Genomic DNA, 25,565 nt, shown 5'->3' on the forward strand with positions numbered 1-25,565 from the left:
CACCTGTCTGGTACTTGCCTAAGTATTCCTGGGTTTTGCCATTCTTTACTCTCTGTACCTCAAAGATCACTAGACCTTTTCAGCACCCCTACAGGTAAATTCTCTTGTACGTTTTGTTTCTCTCAAGTAGAATGCCCTCTTTGAAAACAGAATATGTGTCAATTTTCTATTTGTATTTTCAGGTTTATCCAAATAATTTAATACATTTTTCCCCATTATATCCTAAAGAGTAGTTTAGAGTTTAGAAAGAACTCAATCTATCCTATCACATTTAAGTCTCATGACAACATATATCCATAAGCATCTATAAGTAGTACAAAAAATATTATTCCCATTTTACAGATAAGCAAACTGAGGATGGAGAAGTTAATTGACCTAGTGGGAAAATTTATATTAGAACAGCTATATAGAGTAATTCTTTCTGCTACATCCATATTAAGCAGCTTCTTCAGAAAATATAGGAGTTGGTGATGATCTGTACTAATGATAGTATTTTGTTGGCTTTATTTTATTTTAAAAATAAAGGCCTTACTTTGAAAACAGAATTTCCTAATGTTGCCCTTTCTTGCTGTAATTGTGGTGGCACTGAGTTTTGGGGGGGAGGTGGGGGAAACAGAAAGGCACTTGGAAAATGAAAAGGAGATGTAAACAGTGAGGAAGAGATCTTGGAGGAAGAGATCTAGGGAAAGAGTAGAGCACAAATAACTGCTATAGTGAAGTGGAGAGGAGAAAAGGGCTACAAAACACTGATATTAATACTTATTTGAAGCTGGGCTCATTGCTGAGAACTGCTCAGGCCATATCTTTGGCTTTCCTGGGAGCTTGTTGAGCACCCACCCAAGTATCTGATATATAGTTATCCACATGCTTGTGAAGGGTGAAAATAGTAGGGGAAATGGGGAACAGATGGGATATTTAATGGAAGCAAAGCTTTATCAAATGCACAACAGGATTGGCGGGGGGCGGGGGGGGAAGAAAGAGAAAGAATGAAGAGAAATGAAGAATGCTAAAATAAGAAATGCAAGAACTGGGTCCTGTTACTTCCCATTTTTGTGACCTTGGACAAAATTAATAATCCCACAGTTGCCAAGCCTCAAGAAGCTTGTCAGAGGAATATTTGACAAAGACCTATATTTTTCTTTTGAAATTAATTTATTTTGCTTGTGTAAATAATGTATGGCAAATTCTAGAATGTATTATCTTTCCTATCAAAAAAGTGGTATAAGAAGCTTTAATGAAAGTCTAAAAATTCAGGGACCAAAAAAAAGTCAGTAACCTATGACTTAAATTCTGTGGGACCCAGGAAGTACCCTTATTTGCAATATCAGGGGATTCAAAAAAATTGTCTTACTAAATCCCATGATTGAATTTCCCATTTCAGATGCAAATTAAGATACTAGTCAGTACCTGTCTCCCTGGCCATGGATTAAAAGCAATCAGTCCTAAAATATCAGATATTAGACTTATGTGAAGACATGATGAATTCTAGTTTCCGCTTATCAAAAAGGAATATAGGGGACAAAGAAATTTATACATTTTACCTTTTTCATTCACACTTCAACTATCTTTGTCTAGACTTCAATACTTTCCATCTGAAAGAAACAATTTCCTAATGAACTTTAGACTCTTCCCTATCCAATCTATCCTATACATGCTATGATTTCAATTTTTCCAAAGCTCAAACCAAAAAAAATTTTTTTTCCAATGTTCAGGATCTGTTGATAATACTTCTCCACAGGAATCACACCAATAACTCCCATTATTGATTTTTTTCCTACAACAATTGAGAGTAAGTGACTTGCCCAGAGTCACACAGCTAGGAAGTGTTCAATGTCTAAGGTTGGATTTCAGCTCAGGTCCTCCTGACTTCAGGGTCAGCGCTCTATCTACTGCACCATTTAGTTGCCCTGCTCCAGTTATTAAAAGCAGCAGTTGTCACACATTTTAGTCATAGGATTTTTTGACATTCTTAAAATGACTAGGATCCCAAAGAGCTTTTGTTTATATAGGTTATATCTATTGATATTTATGACTTGAGAAATGAAAGCATCTTTAGTATGATTATCTAATCAGTCTTGACCTCATGTACCCCTTAAAATATCTTCAGGATGCCCAGAGGTATCAGGATCATAATTTGAAAACTGATGTAAACAATATAACCTGATGTATATAAGTGAGTTGCCAGTGCTAATTATGAACAAACTTACAAAATAAGATCATGAATAAGGTACTTCCTGAAGTCTGGTAGGACTTTTCTCCAACATTCTCAGAGGTAATTTAAGAACCCTTGACTTTACAGAAAATTTAGCTTTCAACTGACCAAAAATATGGGCTGATAATAACAGGTTCTTATGAAAAATTGTATTAGGTCAAGCTTTACTCAAGTTTCAAACACTGAATGCCTCTTTGGACTCCGTGCTGCTTCTAAGAAATGATCGACCAGGTGTGACTGGAGAAAGAGTACACATCTGTACATACTGCAGATGCAAACAGATTGCTCCAGATTGTCTTTGGGGAATGATAGAGTCAGTGGAGGGTGAATTTCAGAAGACCATCTGATTAAAAACACATCAGTAAGAGAAATCTGGCTATGTGGGTCATGCTTCTCAAGCCATAAACACTGGTTTTAGCAATTGCTTTAGTTCCTGCCTGACATCACAATCCTTCCCTTGCTCCTTCTTCACTTACATTTATGTATTTCACTTTGTGGATCTTATTTCCTCTAACACTTAATTTCCCTCACCTCAACACACTTTCTTGCTTAACAGCCTCCCTCTGATTCCAAGGAGAATCTTATAGAAGGAAGTTCATTTTCTACATTTAGTGCCTGTTTTTCAATCTGTATCTTCATACCAGCTAGGTGTCTCCTATTAGGTCAGTGAGCCAATCCTGCCTTGCAAAGTCCCTATGCAAAGAGTGATTGTCGTTAGATGAGGAAATGATCATCTCAATTTACAACTGAGAGAGAGGAAGAGGGAGAGGAAGAGAGAGAGAGAGGGAGAGGGAGAGGGAAAATAAGCAGGAGAATAAACAAAAATCTGCTAACATCATTCAGAGCAAATGAGGGACTAAATGGCATAATAATTTTTTTTCTTTTTTTTTTTTTCTTTTTTCCCTGAGGCTGGGGTTAAGTGACTTGCCCAGGGTCACACAGCTAAGAAGTGTTAAGTGTCTGAGACCACATTTGAACTCGGGTCCTCCTGAATTCAGGGCTGGTGCTCTATCTACTGCGCCACCTAGCTGCCCCACATAATAAATTAAAAGAACAATTATTTGAGAGTGAGAGAATGCGGGTTCAAATGCTGACCGAAATACTTCTTGTATGACATTTAGCAAGATTTTTTATGTTCCTGGGTCTATTTCCTTATCTAAAACGAGGGAGCTGTACTAAATGGCCTCTGAGATCCCTTTCTTTTTAAAAACATTTTATTATATTTTTAATTTAAACTTTTAAAGTTATATATTTATATTCATTTTTTACATATTTCCATATGGGTCATGTTAAGAGAGAAAAAAATCAGACCAAAAAGGAAAAATAACAAGAAAAAATTAGAAAGGGATCTCAGAGGCCATTTATGATTTCTTTGGGATACAGACGCAGTAGAAACACTGCTGGGTCACTTGGTATGCACAATTTGATAGCCCTTTTGACATAGTTCCAAATTGCTCTCCAGAACAGATGGATCATTTCACAATTCCACCAACAATGCATTAGTGTCTCAGTTTTCCCAATCCTCTCCAGCATTCATCATTTATCTCTTCCTTTCACCTTAGCAAATCTGAGAAGTAAAATATGGAAGTTCATTTGCATTTCTCTAATTAATAGTGTTTTAAAGCATTTTTATATGACTATAGTTAGTTTTAATATCTTCATCTGAAAATTATCTGTTCACATCCTTTGACCATTTATCAATTAGGGAATGACGTTCTCAGATCCTTTTCAATACCAGATCTATGATCTTATCCCCAAAAACAGTGGGCTGGGAAGCAAGATACCTAGGTTCTAGTCATAGAACTATTACCAACTCTATGAGAATGACTAACTCACTATCCTTATCTGGACTTTAACTTATTTCTTCTGTACAGTCTTTATATAGTCTTTAAAGTCTGTTCCAGCTCTAATACTCTTCAGTCTAAGGCCCCTTTCCTTAGGTGGTGCTGCTAGTTGGTGCAGTGAATAGAGTACCAGCATTGAAGTCAGGAGGACCTGAGCTCAAATCTGGTTTCAGACACTTAACACTTCCTAGCTCTGTGACTCTGGGCAAGTCACTTAACTTTAATTTTTAATTAATTAAATTAATTATTTGTTAATTAATTAATTGTTTAATATAATTGCCTCAGGAAAAAAATCAAAAAACAAACAAAAAAAATGTGCATTCTATGCTGTATATGCTATCCCTTCCATCCCTAACATTCTCAGTTACAGCATTCTGTAACTCTGAGTGATACACAAGAGAATTCTAATTTAAAGTTTTATATCTTTTACTCTCCTTTTGACTAGAATGCTCAGGAGGTACCAATCCTTCGATCCAAAGCCCTCCTCACCACCAACTCTCCCACCACCAACCCTGTACCAGTGATGCTCAAGTAGTTTGAGGCTAGACTCCCTGGAGTCTTCAGAAAATAAAATCATAATGAAATACCACTGGACTAAGAATCAGGTCACCTTTCAAGTCCCTATTCTGCCAACCTTCCATGTAAAATCAGGTGAGTTTCTTCTGAATCTCGGAGTCCTGACCATAACTTAGTGAACTCTGTTATTTCTTTCTGGTTGAAGCTCTATTTCCTATGATCATGTATGTTCCCACAATGCTTCCAACTATGAGATAGAATGTTCTAAGCCACTTCCTTCTAATAGGGAATATTGGTGCAGAGGGAAAAGTTTTGGAGTGAGACATCTTGGGTTTGAATCACAGTTCTGGATTTGTGACCAGTATGACCTTTGGAAAGTCTCTTTATTACCTTGAAATTTAGTTTCCTTATCTGTAAAACAAAGGGGGTTGTACTTGATGGTGTCTCTTACGGCTTGAAATCTGTTATACTACTATGTACAAGTCTATGTATCTAAAACTTGTTAAAATCAGCAAGAATTTCAGCAACTTCTTGGATTCAGGTACTAACCAGATGGCAGCCTAATCTCTGGCAACAAACAGAACTCAGAATGCTAGGAGGACCCTTAACCCCTGTCTCATTGAATATTCACACACACATCTGATTTTGCTCGAATGCTGGAAAGGGAGAAAACCTCTCTACAGAAAACCTTCCAGACTTTTCAGCTCCTAAGTACACTTGATAACAATTCAAGAATGGAAAACAACATCACTCTCAGAACTTGGGTCCAACTTGGATCTCATTTCTTTCCTTCTCAACTTCTTCATAACAATAAGGAGGGTCTGTCCAGAACTAGAATGTCATAAGTACTCCTGTGACTAAAGAATCTTCTTTGGGTGGAAGGAGAAAAAAGTAGTTCTTCCAACTTGCAGTATGTAATTTTAAGTATCATTCTAGATGAAGTTAAGAAGAATAAATTGAATAAGTTCTTTTCTATGTTTTAAATTCCATTTTTATCAATTCCATTTCTTCTCCCTCTTTTATCCCCCCATTAAAAACAAATACTCCAGTAACAATTATAACAAATATGAATAGTCAAGCAAAATTAATTCCTGCATTTACCATATCCAAATATTTATAGAAAAACAATCAGATAGACAGGAGGGAAAAAAAGACAGATTATAAATAGATAGAAAGATAGATAGATAAATGGAATAATTTTTATAGGGTTCTATAATCACCTAACATAATTACCATTTAAAAATCATGCAATTTTGCTACCATAAGGCTAAAATGAAAAAAAAAAAAACTAACAGTATGCCTATCAATTAAGGAATGGCTGGACAAGATGAATTATTATTGTGCTATAACAAATGAAGAAATGAATGATTTCAAAAAGACATGGAAAAATGAATTGATTTAGAGTGAAGCGAGCAGAACCAGAATAACAATTTTGAGTCTTAGTATCAATATCGTAAAAAAATGCAGTTTTGAGGTATTTGATAAACTGATGAACTAAATAAGCAGAATTAGATCAGACTTTAATAATAATAACAGCAACATTTGAAAAACCTAATCTCTTTGAAAATTGTAAGAACTATGTTCAGCACAATGGGCATTCATGATTCCAGGATATTAACAATAAATATAGAGAAAGATAATGGATTTAGGGAATAAAATTAGACAAATACATACATATTCACATACACACATTTGTACACAAACACACATATGCGTATGTATATACAGCCATTCAGCAAATTTGTTTTACTTGATTATGAATATTTGTTACAAGAATTTTTTTCTTTATTTTTCTTAATGGGGTGACAGTGGTAGGGAGAGAAAGTAGACTTGTTAATTTTCAAAAATAATAGAGAGGTGAGAATGTCATAGATGTAAGAGATTGCTTCAAATGAGGTCAAAATATTATTAATTTTTCTTAACTATTTACTTTTCATAAGAGACCTGTCATGAAGTGGGAGTAATTTCTAAATATTTTAATATAAAAAACAAAACATCATTAAAATTTAAAAACCATTCATCATATTTATCATTTGGGTGTTTAAATCCCTTAATAAATGTCTAATGAGAAGCATTGGCTACAGCACAAGACTTGGAGGTGGGAAAAAACACCTAAGTTGAGAAATAGCTTCAATTATTAACTGTGATATTCTGGGCAAGTATTTAATTTCTCTGCATCTAAGTTTCCTCCCTTATAAAACAAGGATAGGAACAGCTAGGTGGATAGAGCACCAGTCCTGAAGTCAGGAGGACCTGAATTCAAATTTGACCTCAAACACTTAACATTTCCTAGCTATGTGACCCTGGACAAGTCACTTAAAACCCCAATTGCCTCAGAAAAAAATAAATAAAACAAAATGAGGATAATAATGGTGCTTATGTCATAGGGTTGTTGTGAGGATTAAATGGAACAGGATCAGTGGGACAGGGGAGTAGTTAATTGTGCCATTGTAAAGGCTGCAAATCACAGTAGCAAAAGGAGGTTCTGAAGAGAGGGGCAGGACTCTTATTGGTACACCAGGCAAACTTTGAAAGAAAGGAAATGGGGTAAGCATATGAAAACAGAGTAAAGAACACATTCTGCCTAGTCAGGTTAAGTGGAATCATCCAATAAACTGAAGGAAAGCAAGGAAGGCAGGGAAGTTTTATGGAGGACTGGGACTATGATGATGGACTATGAAACTCGGGACAGGGAACAGAGCTCTTTGGTGTAGTCTTGTAGCCAATACCAGGAATAAAGCAAACATAAGAAAGCTAAGGATAAGAGAAAAGTCATAAGATAAATAAGAGAGGCACAGAACCAGTAGAGGGACAAAACCTTAAGAGAAGAAGTAAAGGAGAGAGAGAGATGAAGAAAAACCTGCAAATTTTTTAGGTATTGTTACAGGGCAATCTTGAGGAGGATGATGAGGTACAATTCTGATGTTAATTTTTCAGGTTCCTTTAGGTCAGAAGAGGACTAGGAAGTAATGGAATGGAGGCAATGGGGAATCTTTCTCACCCCAAAAAATAGCACCCTTGTGGCAAAACATAAGTTACTCAACCCTAGTTAAATTTCTATCCTAAACAGTCTACAAATAAAGTAACATATTCAATTTTGGATAACAGATTTAGGGGAAAAAATGATAAACTAGACAGTATCCAGAAGAAGGAAATAAAGACTTTAAGAAATTTAGGATGCTTAGCCTCTAAAAGAAAACAGAAAGGGGTAGGGACAAATAGAGAACAAGCAAGAATGATAGCTTTGAAAAAGTATTTGCTTACGCCTGAATTCAGGAGGACCTGAGTTCAAATCTAATCCTAAGACACTCAATACTTCTTAGCTATGTGACCCTGTGCAAGTCACTTAACCCCAACTGCCCAGGGGAAAAAGTTTTTGCTTAGAAAAGGGATTAACCTTGATTTATTTGGCCTTACTAGGAAAACTTTGGGGAAATTGGTGGAAAAAGATGAAGCCTGGAAGAATGAGGAGAAAGAGCAGGAGGAGAGGAAGCTACTATTTACTTAGTCTCTTAATGTTTTAAAAGAACTTTATGTTTGATCCTCACAAGAACTCTCTGAGATAGGTGCCAATATTATCCTATTTTAAACACACAAAAAGTCACATGTTAAAAGGTTATACAGCCAATCTAAGGCAGGATTTGAACTCAGATCTCCCTGATTTCAAGTCTAGCACTCTGAACTATTTCACTTACCTATCCAGTGATGAGTTGGACTACCTATTCTCTGAAGTACTTTTCAACTCTGAGATTCTTTCATTTAAGGAAAGAAGGAATTAGATACTTTTCAAACTATTCTCTGCCCTCTATGTTTAATGCCTTTTTCTGACAAAAAGTAAGATATAGTTTTGAAAAACAAGAAGAAACAGTTCAGGAAATGTTTTCTCCATTAAAGGTGGAGCAGAAACCAAGAAAAAAAATAGATGGCCAATTTATCAGATTTGCAATAATAACAATAAAACAAAAGTTAAAAGTAGTTATAGTTAAATAGAGATGGAACCCCAACTCATCCTAAATCTTTTTTTAATTAAAAGTAAGAGAGATTTTCAAAGTCCTATTTCAACCCCCTTCTAGTATAGCAACAGTGAGACAAGTATGTTTATGCTACTTGGCTGGGATTCAGCAGACTTGAAATTTGTGTGAGTTCTGGCTGTGTGTTAGAAAAACTCTCAGGTTGGATAATGGCAATAAAAAAAATTCAGGTCTTCTTTATTTTGAAAAATTTTTCAACCCATTTTCTTAGCCCCCACATGCCATAGTGCAATTTTCTATTCTGCCCCGTCTCATATTTTCTGTCCTGTAAATCTTTTCCACTGCTCTTTGGAAGGAACATGGCATATAGCTTAATTAAATGATCTCTGGGTCTGGATTTAGAATCAGAAAATTGGAGGACTATCAGTTTTCTATTGGATGGGATCTTAAAGACAATCTAAGAGTACACACACTCCTGTCCCTACAGTTTACAATTGAAGAACTAAGGCCCAGAGAGGTTTGGTGGATTACCTAAAGTCTCACAGATAACAAATGCCAAAGTTGGAATTTTAATTTAGGAACTTTGATTCTCAGTCTAGTGTCTTGGTTCATATCCTAACTCTTTAATTTGTGTGATCTCAGGCAAATTACAATTAGGTGACTCAGGAGATGGAGCACTGGGTTTAGAGTTGGGAAGTCCTGAGTTCAGATCTTCCTGCAGATAACAACTGTGTAATCCCAGACTAATCACTTAACCCTTATATGCCTTAATGCATTAGAGAAGGAAATTGCAAACCACTCCAGTATCTTTGCCCAGAAAACTCAATGGACAGTATGATCCATAGGAACATGAAGAGTTGGACACAACCGAATGATCAAACAACAAGGCAAATCATGCTACCTAAGCCTCAGTTTTCTCATCTATTAAATGAAAAGATTTGATTGCATGATCTTTCAAGATCTTTCAAAGAATTTTCATCAAAATAGGCTAAAGTAAAAAGATTATCCCTGGAGAAAGGAAACTCATTTATCTAGAATCTTATTCCTAGCATCTATAATAGACTCAGCATCAGATTTTTATCAGATGGTTACAATTATCAGATTGTAACATCAGAGAACTATTACTATTAAACTGAGTAACCTTAGGCAAATCATTCTAGACAGTTGTGGACTTCAGTTTCCTCCTTTGTCAAGTAGAAGGGGCCCCTTCAACAATAGGACTTCCCCATCACTAATTCTTTTTTATTTTAATTCTTCTTGCCTTAAAGTCTTTACCTGCTCACCACTAGAGGGTGCAGATGATACAATCCTAAAATCCTAAATTGAGAACTGGAAGGGATCTTAAAACATAATCTAAATTTATCATAATAATTTTCTCAGCTTATGAATTCTTGAATTAACAACCAAAATAGACTCTGGAGATCACCTCAGTTTAACCCCCTTATTTTACAAATGAGGAAACTGAGACCAAAGAGCAATGCCTCAAATTAAAAGTTAGGATTTAGGTCCAGGAACAGTGGTCTTATTCTTACATCTATGCTCAGATGGTAGAATTATCCATGGGAGTACTCCGATATTGTAAAAGAATTTGTCCATATACAGATAACAACCTAATTTGTGAGATAATATTTTTCATGGCACTGTGAAAAGCACTACTAATAACAAAACAACAACATAGGTTTTGGACTCAGAAGACCTGATTTTGAGACCTGCTTCTGGTTCCCTTTAGCCTGAAGTCTTTTTTTTTTTTAATTCTGTGACATGGAAATAATTATAACTGCATTACTTACCTCATAGAAGATTCTCTGTAAACTACAAATAGTTATAGAAACATATGACATTATAATTGCAATATATGTGGGCACACATGTATTGTATGCATACAGTAGAAGGTAAGATTTTTGAAGGCTGGGATGAGCTCATTTTTTTCTTTTTTTTTTCTTTCCCTTTCCCCTAATATATTGTTTTGTCCATAGTAGGCACTAAACATATTTGTTGAATATAAATACATGTATATTTAAACAAAATACATTCATAAACACACATTTATATACTCATATTTACAATTCCACTAGAGCTGGTCTAAAATGATCTATAAACATCCATTAATCTCACACTCATTCACATACACACACACACAAGTACATTTATCCAAAGTTAAATATGAACTTGCTCAAAATCACATACTAATTTGTAAATACACACAGGTTCACATACACCCTACACACAAATATGTTCCTATCCAAACACAGCCTCTTGTTTATTTGAGATTTTATGACCTAAAATGTCAATGGGTTTCTCAGATCCCTTACCATGGAGACAAAATCCCATTTTGGTTACCAGACCTTATGATTTAGGTGTAATACTCTTTGTTCAAAGGTATATTTGGTTTTGCCACATCTTATATTCACAGCAGGCTCATCACATATTGTCATGTGATAGCACCTTTTTTGAAGACATTAAGTTTTAATTAAACAAATCATTAGCTTTGAGAATAGAAATGTATGCAAGGACACAATTCACATTTCTGCTAATTGCTCTTCCCTGCTGTGGATATTAACCTTAGCCTGTAACAGATACAAAGAAACTCTTATACCCAAGAAAGTGTCTCTACAATAAAGATGCAATCTTCAAATTCATCATCACAATAAAGAGAAAACATTAATTTCCCTATTGAACAATTTTACATTTCTACCAAAGCTTTTTACCCTAATTTCACAACTTAGCAATATAGTCCAGGCCTTGACAGCTATCTATGTAGACAAAGACTATACTTTATAGGGATCTTAATTTGTCTGATATACCAATAGAATTATTTATAAACCCTCAGACCTGCAAGAGAACTTTGAAGTTATATAGAGCTTGTAGCCTATCAGCATACAAAACTGCAACTCAGAAAATGGAATGGACCTGCTCAAAGGAACAATTATTGAGAGTCAAAGGAAGATATGAGTTCAAATCCAACTTCACACATTAATTATCTGTATGACCCTAGGCAAATCACTTAGCCACTGTGTGCTTCAATTTCCTCCATTATTATAAAATGGCTATTAAAAGCATCTACATCCCAAATTTGTTGTGAGAATGAAATTGTGTGTACTCCTAATTCATTATTAATATTATTTCTTTGCTTCTGCTACTGATTTCCTCCTCTCTTGACATACAACATATTCAAAATGATAATCTACTTCCTATTTGACTTGCCAATTCTTAACTATCCTTCAATGCTCAATTCAAATCCATCTCTTCCAGGAAGATCAGTGATTTCTTCGACCTTTGAGTTCCCATGGCAACTTAATGTCACACTCTGTGGGTAATAATAAGTATTATAGCAAGCGTTTATAGAACTTTTTAATGTTTACAAAGTACTTTATAAATATTATCTCATTTGATCCTCACAACAACCTGGGAAGCAGGTGCTATTATTATTGACATTTTACATTTCATGAAATTAAGGCAAGCAGAGATTAAGTGTTTTGTCTACCATCACATAGCAAGTCAGTACTTGATCCTGGATTTGAACTCAGGTCTTCCTGAATCAAGCTGCACATGTAGCTTCTTCTTGGTATTTAACATAGCACTTCAGTGTAACGTGCTCTCCTGGCAGTTACAATTACTAGTCTGTCCTAGACCCACCAGAGTACCTTTGACCACTGTCCTTTGCAGTGTGAACTCTACCCGGCTCGCCTCCTCTGAGGCCTTCAAAGGTCTCTGGCCACAATCTCTTGAATCTATAGTTTAATAACTGGTAGCGCACTCAAGAACAGCCACGTGTAATCTTAAAAGACTTTATTATACATACTCACATAATGCCCTGACTGATGCCCTGACTTGTTGGTTCCCAAGTGAACACCTGGTCAGAAGACCCACGTGTTCACTACCAAAATCCTTACCTCTTTTGGCTACCCATCTTGGCTTGGCCACCCAGGTTAGGAAGCCAGGGTGAAGAACACCAGGTTAAAGAGAGCAATTGCTGCCTGTAGTGGGCTTACATAGGGCCTGTGAGGTCACACACACAGCCAATCAGCGAGAGACTCACCCATTACGAAGCTATCTCAATATGGCCAGGATCCCACCCAAGGGCAGTCCTAATATCCACAGAAATTACTTCCGGACCACTCAATCTCCCGATTTGCTGTGGCACCCATTTAAAGGCCCCTTACAATTCAGTACTATAGAAAGTGGACTCACTGAATTATTATTATCTCATGGTGGGTAAAGACTGTGTCTTACACTTCTTTGTAATCAATTTAATGCTTGACAGAGACAGGTGCTAAATAAATACTTGTTACCTATACACACTGTGAATGGCACATTTATTTTTGTGAAGGGTTTTAATGAAGATAATTTTAACTTACTTTATTTTTGAGAATTTTATAAAACCTATTAAGATAATTAAGTCTGCCCTTGTAACCCTTCAGGGGTATGAAATCTTACCTGGGACTGTTTTAAGTAGTGTTATTTCCTATTGGCACAACCTGCCAGCAAAAATTCCAAAGATGTCCCAAGGGTTCTTTCCTACAATCAACAGCCTCACCAAAATAACCATCACTGTGATAATGTAATGTGTTTTGACTCTCTAGTGTCATGTTTTCTGATGTGCCTCCAAACAATAATCTTATTTTTATTTTACAGTTTCAAAAAAAATAATTAAAGTCCTTTTCTTTATGTGTCAAGGTAGTCTACAAGTGATCATAGCTTCTAAATGGATAAAACATCAAAGAACAAGTTCTGGCAGGTTCTATAAATTAGAGAGCCTTTGATATATTAGTCTGCCAACAAATTTTATGCCTGAATGTGTTGGACCAATCTAAGTTAAATTTGGAAAGACTTGTCATTCCACTGTTGACCACTAGGTGACAATTTCTCCCCTTCCTTATCATCAATAACTTGTAAATTAATCTATTAAGGTGATGGGAAGTAGTTTATCTCTATTTATAAAGATGGTGCCCAGAGCAAAACAAAAATGAAAACAAACAAACAAAAAAAACTTGAAAAATATATGATTCTATTTAGCTGTTCTTTAATTTTAAGTCCTAAACTTGAATTTTGACTGTAAGCTTCTTGAGGTAAGTTATCATATCACTAATTTCCTTTACATTTCTTCAAGAAGACCTTATGAAACTCCTAGATGATTTTAGGGGATTTTGAAGTCATTACGTAGACAGTGTCAGAAGGGTGAGTTATTCATTCTCCACCAATAGAATACCAACAATAATAATAATAACAGCAAAAACCAAAGTAAAACATTTATAGATGCTCTTTCAAAAATTTCCTTGTAATACTTGACTCTCTCTCCCTTTAAGATGAACTACTTTCCCATATAAGTAGCAGCTCGTGGTAAGGCTGAAAAATGGAATTAAGTACTCCCAATTTAGCACAGAAGAACATAAAACTGGTCTATAATTTGTAACAGAGACATTTCTATAGAAAATCTGGGTACCATGCTAAAGGACTGGGAAAATATCGATAAGACAGAAACTTAGGGAGCCACCCTAGGAGTGTGTAGCCTTGAAGAAAACACACACACACACACACACACACACACACACACACACATCCCAGAAATAACTCTGCCATATTTCACTTCAATTTTTCTCATTGTATTCCAAGTGATAGAGATCATGTACCATCCTTAAATCTTTGTTCCAATTTATATTTTATTCTAACAGTTCTCGAAATGTGATCTGGGAAGCCTGAAAGTCCCTGAGATCTTTTTAGGGGGTCTATTAGGTCAAATTTATTTTTATATTAATACAAAAACATTTTAATTTTAAATATGGTAAACAACATAAGATATTACATATATATATATTTAAACAAAAATTCTGGGTAGGGGGGAATAGGGACTCCTCAATAACTTTTAATGGTATAAAGATGTCCTGAGACCAAAAAGGTTGAAATTTACTTTTTATTCTTTATCATTATTCCTCTCTTACCACCATCTTCTTCCCTGAGCCCCCCAAAAAAGAAAAAAGAGTCATTAAGGATAGTCTGAAAAACTAGTTCACTCTAAGGAGCATTTTAGAGAACTAACTGGTAGAAAATACTGGAATCTCTGGAGATAGGATCAGAAAGCACACTGAATCAGTAACTTCAAGTGCTCCTAAATTTGCCATTTTTCCACTTCTCTGCACTAGTATTCCAGACACACAGGCAGAAAAGAACACTACTCACATTACTTGGTTCTGTCAAATAGTACCTAGTAAAAGTTGAGAGTTTTCCTTTTATAAACCCTAGCAACCGCCCTTTCAGTGCCCTTTCTCCTCTGTTCAGTCTTCCCTCTCAGTCCCCAAGTATCCCCTGGTTTTGTGAAACTTCTTTATAATTTCTGATAATTTTATAAATTCTGATAACTTCAGAATTATCTTCTCTATTAAGGATTTAGATGAACTTCCAGTCCTGAGAGAAAGGGAGGAAGGAGAAGGATTGAAATTTGGGGAAAAAAAATGACTGCATAGAGTCCAAAGGAATGGCTCTCAGCATGCTATTACAAAATAGGAATATAGTTAGATATACTTTTCCACTTGTGGGACCTTGGGCTAGAAAATTTTCTGAGCTACCAGTTTCCAAAACTATAATAATAAAGGCATTATTTTAGAAGATCTCTAAGGTCTCTTATATTTATAAATTATATGACCTTACGTTAACTTATGAATGAGTTAATTATAAGAAAACTAAATTTGGATCAAAAGAATTGGTTCCAAATTTTGGCTCTACTATTTACTTCTTGTGTGACCTTGACATTTTTTTAGGCATTCAGTTTATTAATCTGTAAAATAAGGTAGTTCTGACAGATAATCTCTAAACTCTCTCCTCGCTTGAAAATTCCATTTCACTGTTTTAATGGCAGAGATTCAATCACCAATGCCAAAGATTATAGAAACACCAATTTGGAACTACCAGGCAGTTTCCCAGGTACCTTTCAAATGTGAACATATAGAATAACAAATACTCCAGCCCAACTATTAAGAACAAAAAGAAAGCTGACCAAAAATAAAAGTGGGTTATTCATTTTCACTCTGGGAATTATGTACAAAACTCTACTAACTAGTCTGCGCATGATTCAATCCTGTTTTTATGCATTTAAAATTCAATTCTTTATGATGTAGTTCAGCTCTTACTCACCTCTGGTCATTTATGTCCTTTCCCTTTTGCCATGGGCATTTTATCTCTTTTAAAATTTTAGATTCAAAGATATTCACTATGTGTATACTGGAGGGGGGGCTTGCATGATCACATTATTGTATACTCAGGCAGATTAATCTATTTCCCATATTTCTCAAACTCTCTTAAACATACACAAGTACCTATTTTCTTTTTTAACGGCTCCTGTGCATTGGGCAGACATTTTTATAGTGCTATCGAAGGCTCCTTGTAGGTCTTTTTCCTCTGAGGCTCCTATAAACCCAGAGCTCATCAAGCTCTATGAGAAATTTAGGATATCCTCCCCATCACGTAAAATGCCTTGTACTTACTTAAGGTCGATGTTTCTGCCACAGGACCTTGCAGTACTTGACAATTTTGCTGAGACTTCTCCAGCTTTTGCGAACCTACAACCACCCCTAGCTTCTACTGATTCATGAGATGTTCTTCCTCCAAGCTGGTAATACCTAGGGCTCAGGTCTGAAGATGGATTGCCTATAATGGCTCTGCTTCTAATTAGTTTTCGTCAGAGAAGAAATCACAAACTGGCTATGCTTGTCTTTTTATGGCAAAATCAACCTCTCATCTATAAGACCATTGCTCCCTGGAACCTTCATGAACCATCATTCTTCATAGAGATTCCCACAGGCTCATCAACAGGACTTTTGAAAATCCAAATAAATTATGTCCTGGGAACCTCTTAGGGCTGTGGTTGGATTAACCCTTGTGAAGGGTTCGAAGTGCTCAGACTCGCCATTTGTAGGAAGTCCTGCTGTTCTGACCTTTGCAGCTTACATAGAAAAATGGCACCTCGATCTTCTTAATTGCCATATGAATCTACCTCTGCTGCCCTAGAGGAGATAGTGTCTCTATAGTTTCCAGGATCACTCCCGTGTCCTTATACAAAGCAGGGCACTGGGTGAGACAGCCCCCTGCTCTTGGAAAACTGGCACTGTCCACAAGGAAATACTTTATATGCTTATCTGGACCTCTGTTGCTTTGTATTTTATTCCCTTCTGACTCCTCAAATGGATATCATCCAGGTCCCATAATTTACTGCCCTTCAGTTTCTCACACTGTGTCCTTATGCAATGTATTCTCCTTACAGCCACTTGCAATCTCCAAAAGAAAGTTCCCTTGAGAGAAAAATATCCTCTTTCCTCTCAGATGAAAATAATCAATTTAAATTCTCCTCAGCCTCATTATTTTTTTTAATTTTCTCCTCAGTAGCTCAGAGGGTCTACAGATACCTAAGCAGCTTTCTCAGAGATGGCATGTTTCAGATTGTCCTGAATTGCATCATGAAGTTAGTCTTCCCTCAGTTCAATAGCCAAACACGCCTAGTGTTTGTTGAAATCAGTACTTATCCCTTTCTTTAGTGGAAGCTTTCAGTTTTTCTTGAACTAAGCCTTTCAGTGGCAGGTATATCACAAGGTCACAGGATTTAGAGTGGAAGAGATACTAAGGATTTTCTAGTCCAAATCCATTTTGTAGATGAGCAAAAAGAGGCCCTGACAGGAAAAGTGTCTTGCCTCAAGTTACATAGTCAGCCACAGAACTATGATTTCAGTTGAATCTTCTTCCTAACTCCTTTCCCCCCATAAACTCTTCAACAATTCTAATTTTCAGCAACCCCTCCAAAAATCCTCTTTATTTCACATTTAGCCTCTTCTATTTATATGCCTCATTCCCCCCAAAAAATTTCTCATTGTTTTTCATGACAGTGAGGAAGTTGTATGTTGAACTTGGCATAATAAGACGTATACTCTAACCCCAGGATCACAACTAGCCAGCTATGTATCCTTACACAAAAGATGTCCCTTCTCTGGGCTTCAGATTCTGTCTCTATAAAATAAGATCCTTAGATCAATTCAGGGATTTTTAACCTGAGAGTTACACATTTAGACATCTAGAGATAAATAGTATATACAAAATATATCTACATCCTATTTGTAATCCTATTTGTTTTATTTTATGCATTTAAAAACATTTTGAAAAAGGTCTGCTGAGTTTCTCCAGACTACCAAAGGGGTCCATAATATAAAATAAAAATTAAGAACACACAGATTGCAATGAATCATGTGATGAAGATTTCTGAGATTCGTACCCAAAAGAATAGAGAATATAATCAAGAACATAGATGCCACCAGCCTTGTTACAAACTTTCATCATTCCCTATACTCTTTTATATTCTCAGTGCCTCACACCTGAAGCAGCTTAACATGGCCTGGCACTTGGCTTCCTAGAAATCACACAATTACAAGAGCATACAGAGAAATATAAGAAATAGTACCTATGGACACAATAGTTTCAAAACTACAGAACTCTCCCACAAAATCATACCTGGCTCTCTTGTTTGCCCTCCATTCAAAATAATTTACTCTATAGCCATAGTATAATATGCAGCCTGTACAAACAGCTGCTCAGAGGTTCTGACTCTCCTTGATTTTATCAATACAGAAAATAAACCTTGTCGATCTTAGGGTTATTGACAGCAATTTTTCATTTCCTATCTGCACCATCAATTTTACTGTTCCTCTTATTATAGTAAAACAAAGAAAGAATAAAATGTTTGAGGTCCTGTCCAATTCTAAAATTCTAAAAATCCAAACAAGTCAGTAAATTTATTATTATCCCACTTGACAAAGGAAGAAACCGAACTTAGGAGAAAAAACAAAGGTTTCTAAGTTATGTCATATATTATATATATAGATATATAGATAGATATAGAAAGAGATACACCTATACATATACACACATACTACATATATACATGTATACAAACACACACACATATACATGTAGGTCTAGATAGATAGTGATTCTTATTCCAATATTCTTACAATAAGAATTTACTATGCTCTTTAAAATTAAAAAAATATTATTTGAGCTATTTCAAAATGGTTCTAATACATATTCATACTTATTATCACCTTCAATGACAATGACTTTTTAGGCTTGCTACCATATGCAAGAGCAGTCTCAAAGTGTAGTGGGGGAGAACCCTATGGGTCCCTGAGGACCTTGTAGGGAAGAAGTCCTCTAGGTCAAAACTACCTTTATAATATTAAACTTTTAAAATTCTGATAAAAAAATATCAACCTACATAAGCAAAAACTCTTTGGAGGATCCTCAATCATTTAAAAGATTGTAAAAGATACTGGGATCAAAAGTTTGAGAACCACTCATACCACAAAAAGATTTAAGGAGGAAAAACAATTTGTCCGTGGCAAAATACAGAAGAAACACATTCATCCTACCTTAGATGGCTGCCAGTAAGGGGTGAAAACTAGATGAATTTTAAACACTATTATTCTAGAACCCTATTAGATAAGATCTCATTCTCTGGAGAGAAGCCACAATTTGGAATAGCATACAGGAGGGTTTTCATCATCTAATATAAACACCTCATTGAACCTTCTGGATTAACCTTAGAGCCCTCTCCAGCAACCTCAAATATAGCAATGCAACTATCTCCCCAATAAGAGTCTGATATAATACCTACAATGGCAGGGGTATTAGGAATGACAGAGTGAATTGCCTGAGTCCACGCAAATATGTCATCAATCCTCACATCATAGTTGTAGTCTCCAGAGCTTTTTACTTGAATGTATAGGTGGAATTTAAACAGATTTTTAAAAAATGAAATCATAGGTAAATAGAAGTGAGGAGACCTGTGTTATAATAGTAGTTGTGACATGAATTTTTGTGTAACATAATTAGCACTCTGCTTCTTTTCCCCACCAATGACAAGGAAAAATAAAATTTCCATCAGTTACCCCAGTTTATTCTCAGTGAATGAATAAAGTAATAATTATTATACATTCTCATCAACATAAAACCATAAAATAAGTTTTTCCTTGTCACAGGTTTGAGTCAATGTCTCTCTTTTTTGAAATCTACTTTTAATATAATATTTCCAAATTATATTCCCCAAAATCCATCTTCTTTTTCTTCACAACTTACCATCTCCAATTTTCCCCTTTTACATATCTTGATTCTCCTTATTGGTTTAGAGTTCAGCATCCCCTACATTTGCAAAGAAAGTAACTAAAATATTCAAATCCTTTGATGCAGAAAATCCCATTGTTAGTCATCTACCCTAAATAAGTTGATGGTAAGGAAAAGCTTCCCATATACCAAAATATTCAAATCAGCATTTTTTTTTTTTTGCAATATCAAAGAACTGAAAACAAAGCAGATATCCATCAACAAGGATCCACACCATATCAACTGTGGTGCATAAACATAACCAATGATAAACACGATGAATACAGAGAAGCATGTAATAACTTAAATTAACTGATGAAAAACTGATGAAAAGTGAAGAACCAGGAAACAACACACACAAGAACTACAAAAATTTAAACTGAAAGAAAAACAAAAACAAACCAAACCAAACTGATTGCTGTGAAATTATAATGACTAAATTTGGCCTCAGAGAAGAGATATGAAAGGATATTTCCTGATCATTTGCAGAAAGGACTTCATGGATGTTGAATATTGTACTGATATGTTAATTTCGTGGATTTTTTCTTTCTTCTGTTTTGATATATATATATATATATATATATATATATATATATATATATATATATATATATATATATATATATATATATATATATATATATATATATATGAATACTCTTAATTGTAGCTCTCAGAGAGAGAGAAAAGTTGGGGAGAGATATAAAGAGATATGTAGATGATATAAAAACAATAGATATCAATAAACTTGGTTAAAAGAATCGAGTACTCATAAAAATGTTAATATTAAGAGACTCAGCACTAGATTCTTTAGGGGCAAAAAAAAATCTATGAGATTCAATTCTGACTGGAAAATTTGGTGTTGAACTTGCAATTATTTCCCTTCTGTTTTGGGCTTAAAAGGATCTCTTACATAACCTTGGTTCTCACCAATTTAGTGTTTTCTCCTATTTAGAAGCATAATCAGTCATTTATTTCAGTTATCACTAGAATTTAGATGGATGAAGTACAAAAAATCATAATTCTGGATGATGGTTATCAGAAATGAATATGCTGTTCCAGCTAGATGAAAGTATTTCTCTTATGGGGACATCATAAAATGAATTTGGAGACAGTATAGTAAAGCAATAGCTTTAGCAATCTAGTATGTGGAATTCAGTTTTGGAGACTATATTTTGAGAATAACATTGACAAACACAGGATCATCCAGAAAAAAAAAAGCCAAAGTGTGGGAAAACATTGAAAACAAGTCATATGAGGATGTATTGAGAAAATGGAAATACTTAACATGAAGAATAACAAAAGAGGAAGGAAAAAGGGGAGGTACACAAAGAAGAAGAGGGTCATAAACTTTCCTCAAAGTCTATGTTATAGAAAATAAAGTAGATTTACGCTATATGCCTCCAGAGGACAGAACTAGGGACTGGGGGTAGAAGTCTCATAGCAAAATATTGAGTCAATAAAAAGAACTTTCTAATAATCAGTCATTCAAAAATTAATTTGAATGCTTTGTTACAGCTTTGGTTCTGTACTTTGTTAGAGCTATGTGTAATTGGAAGTTTTCAATCAGGGACTTTATTACCATATTTAAGATATTTTCCAAAAGGAATTTATACATTGGTTGGGAAGTTGGACCAAATTTCTCCCAATCCTAAAATTCTCTGAGACTAATTTTTCCATACTAAAATCACAGGATTAATGGCGTTGCCCAAAAACATTGCTAATTTTCCTTCAACAATCTATAGAAGATCCATTGTCTTTGAATTTCTCTAAATCTATGTATAATATTATACACACATATTTTACTATCTTGTAGAGTCATCATATAAGGTACAATATCAAAATAATAGTACTTTGTCATCAGCTATCAGGGTAATAGTCAAAAGGAGAAAGTAAACAGTGAAGGCTAGATATATACTCAGGAAAGAACAGTATATCTTAGAGTTTACTTATTACTCCCCTCTCTAACAAGCTTTCCAATTCTAAATCTATGACATTATGATCTTATTTTCAATATAATTATAGAATCATAGACTGTATTGGAAAGAACCTTAGAACATCATATAAGAATCAGAAGGATCCTTAGAACATAGAATGTTACAAATGAAAGTTACTTGGTAGAAAGGATGTCCCAGATGGAAGATTCCTTAGATTATTGAATTTCAGGACATGAAGGGACTTTTCAAATTTGCACATTAGAGCTGGAGGGAATATTAAAACATAAAATGTTAGAACTATAAGGAGTGTTTAGAATATAGAACAAAATATATGAAAATTAGAAAAAAGTCTAATAACATAAAGATAGGAGCTACCTTAGAGCACAGAATTTCAGAACTTTAAGGAAAATAATTTAATTCAGGGTTTTTTTTTGTTTTTTGTTTTTTTGTAAATAAGAAAAAAGAGTTGCCTACAGAGAACATAACTTAGCAATAACTTTACAGATAATAGAAAAAAGAATAGTCTCATAATCAAGACTTTTGACTTCTAGTTCAATATTTTCTCCACTTTAGTATACCTTCTAACTCCCAGAATTTGAGAAAAATTATAACCAAAAACAAAACAATAAACAAAAATCTCTGTGTGCTTGAGCTCCCTTTAGAAGGTAAATCCTTTGTCTCTTTGGTCCTTACCTCAAATTCTAGAGGACAATTAGATGATGAGAGAGAGAGAGAGAGAGAGAGAGAGAGAGAGAGAGAGAGAGAGAGAGAGAGAGAGAGAGAGAGAGAGAGAGAGAGAGAGAGAGAGATGGAGAAAAGCTCATTGGGTGGGTTCTGATGGTACTGCCCTAAACCTATTACAGCCAGGACCAGTCTGTCTAAACTCAGCAGGGTCCCAACAGCTGAATCCTAGCTGGTATTTCCCTCAGTGGTTCAAGTGGAGTCAGAGCTCCCCCTTCTGGGAGCCAAAGCACCCTCAACCTTAAAAAAAAAAAAAAAAAAAAAAAAAAAAAAAGGCCTGTTAAGAGGTTCTCTTGGCAGAAGGGACACAAACCCCCAATGCTCCCTCTGCAAGGTTTCCTAGAATCTTTCTCCAAGAAGAGTGAGCCTTCCATGAGAATGAGAGACCATTTCTGTCCTACAACAGACTCTTCATAATTAGTTCTTTCCCCAAGTCTTTTAAGTATGAAAAAAATGGAATATGTGAGTCCTTGATGATGAAAAATACAAAAGTATTTTTTGGGGGGAAGGAGGAGTTGACTCAAATTATCAAGGATGGCAAGGATACTTATACTTCTATGTTCACTAGTATATAAGCTTTTGGAAAGTCTTTGACTAATGGGGAAAATAGGTTTGTTCAAAAACATGTATAATCACATATATCTATATCTTGATATCTATAGCTCTATGGCATAAACACCATATTGCCTTCTTTAATTAATAGTTCAGGATGAAATGATATAGAGGACTTGCTGCGCTTCCAGGAAGCCTTTCTAAGATAGATATAGATTGTGTTCTTGGTGGGTACAGAATTGTCCCAAATCACTGTACATGTGTGATTATATATGTGTGTATGGCTATGTATATCTGTGAATGCATAAATGTATGTTAATGTGTATAAATGCATATATGTATTATCATTTGTATATATGGTTACATATATCTGTGTCTACTGAATGTACCTCTAGTGGTAGGTATGTTCAAATCATGTGAATGTGAGCATGAATCTTTAAGGATCTTAAGAGAATGTGTATGTTTCAGTGTGTGCATAACATGGGGGTGTAATCCCTCTGGGGACAAATGTTCTAATTGGAGTGATTCACACTTAATTTATCTGTGCAATAAGAAGTTTGAGAGGTCAGTGGAAAGGCTTCACTGGAAAAATGGTTTGAATCAAAGAGGGAGGAGGGTGCCCTAAAGTGTCTGAATAATCACCTAGACATGAGAAATCTCAAACTTCTAGTAGCATCTTTTTCTCACCACCCCCTTCTCCTAATGTCCTGGAGTTCCTCTTCAAAATAGGCTTGTTAGAGCAAGTGACACATTTCCTCCAGACCATATGAGGGGTTTCTGAGGTGGGAGGCTTGGTCTCCAGTGAGCAGACTTCTGCTGTTTGCATGTGCCTGCATGTAACACAGGCACCCACGCATGCTAGGGCAGACTCCTGCAAACACATGTTCCCTTTTAACTCTCACTGAAACAAGGGGGAGAAAAGCATCAATCCCAGCCAAGCTCAGGGAATTTTCCTCCCCAGACAGTAGATAGCTCGAGCCATAACTGCTCCTTAGTCACCTCCCATAGATTGGCACTGAATTTGTACCACTGTTTTGTCCAAAGCTTCTCAATGTTATAATGGATAGGGCATTAGATTTGAGGTCAGAAGGCTGAGATTGGAATTCTTACTCTGTCATTCATTACCTGTGTGACCTTGGACAACACACTTCTCTTCTGGGCCTTGGTTTCCTTATCTATAAGATAATGGACTGAACTTAACGATTTTTAAGTTCCTTTCAACTCTTATTATGTTATCATCCTATATTGGTGGAGTAACAGCTGCTCAGTCTGGAAGACATGCAAAGAGTAATAAAACCTAGTGTGGGTACCTTTTCTGCTGAGTGGCAGAAAACCAGGAATCAAATCCTTAGGCAGCCCCTAAGGCTATGCCAGAAGCTATTCAGTGGTCAAGAGACTTATAGAGCTCCAGACCCTGAGCAGGTAGGTGGCTAGGAGCAGACTTTTGGGCCCAGAGTCTAAGGTAGGAAGCCAATACTCTAAGAAACCTCCAACTAGCCTCCATGCCCTTCTCAGTCATCTTACAGTGAATAAAGAAATCCAGAGCCGTTGAGTCAATTATCCACAAGCTCAGGCCTCTTCCACCCACATACCCCCACCCTCTCTCTTATCCTCTAAAGCCTGTCTTCTTCGGTATGAAAATAAATAAATAAAACTGTCCCCTGATCTTCCAATCGCTGCTCCCTAACTTCAATATAGAGATACTCAGATGAGAAGAGAGGAAAAGAATTCCAGGTCTGTTCATAGACATGCTTCATTTTAAGCCCCATATGCTTTCAGGAATCAGGCAGGATACAGGAGTGCACAGAGCAAACTGAAATCCTGAATCTAGACCTCCAAAGAAGTCCAGCTTAAAGGCACACTCCCCACCTCCATCCCTTTCCCTAAGCTGCCTAATTAAAAAAAAAAAAAAGAAAAAAAAAAAAAAAAGAAAGGAAAAACCTGTCAGAATCCCCTCAGTGAGAGTAAGTGGTGAGAGGGGTGACTCCATCTCCCTAAGAAGAACCCTAGCAAACTTGGCCTGCATCCTCTCCCAAGCCAAGACAGGTGACCCTGCTGTTGTTCCTGCCCCAGGAGGAGCAACCTTTCATTTGTAGATTGAACAGGTCCCAGACTAGGAGCCCTACCCCCACCCATCTTTCCAACCTCATCCTCTTTACCCTACCCAGTTTCTCCGAATTCCCATCAGGGTCTAAAGCATTCAGCCCAGTATGGGATTTAAAGTGATAGCGGCTCGTTTTCCTCCCCAGTTCTTCTGTCCCTAACCCAAATCAAATGGTGGGATAAGTGCAGAAGGCACCAGATCTATCTGAACTATTTTTTATTTGTATCCACATTTGAATTAAAGGAGAGTTTGCGCTCCTCCTCCATACACCCCCAAATCCCCTCAGCCCCCAAAGGGCGTCCACAAAGCGTTCCTGATGGCTACGTGATGCTGTGGTCCAGATCCCTATGCGTGCAGACGCAAATTAAAAGCAGTCACATACACACACAGCAAAGACAGCACACAATACATACAAACACACAGCATGTAACACACAACACAACCACACATCACACAACCACACAAACGCGCAGCCCAGACACTTAACGCACGCAAATTCACCCCACACTAACACACAGCACACACCGCCAGACCTTAAGTAGGTTACAGGAC

At 35.9% G+C, this 25,565-nt stretch overlaps 1 protein-coding gene across 1 annotated transcript in view; it reads right to left on the bottom strand.

Moving 5' to 3' along the window:
* BRINP1 (BMP/retinoic acid inducible neural specific 1) overlaps positions 1-25,565 on the bottom strand; it is a 167,890-nt gene that overhangs the window by 141,611 nt on the left and 714 nt on the right. The gene's annotated exons all lie outside the window — the stretch shown is intronic.

Source organism: Sminthopsis crassicaudata, chromosome 2 (assembly GCF_048593235.1).
Source record: "Sminthopsis crassicaudata isolate SCR6 chromosome 2, ASM4859323v1, whole genome shotgun sequence".
Taxonomy (NCBI): domain Eukaryota; kingdom Metazoa; phylum Chordata; class Mammalia; order Dasyuromorphia; family Dasyuridae; genus Sminthopsis; species Sminthopsis crassicaudata.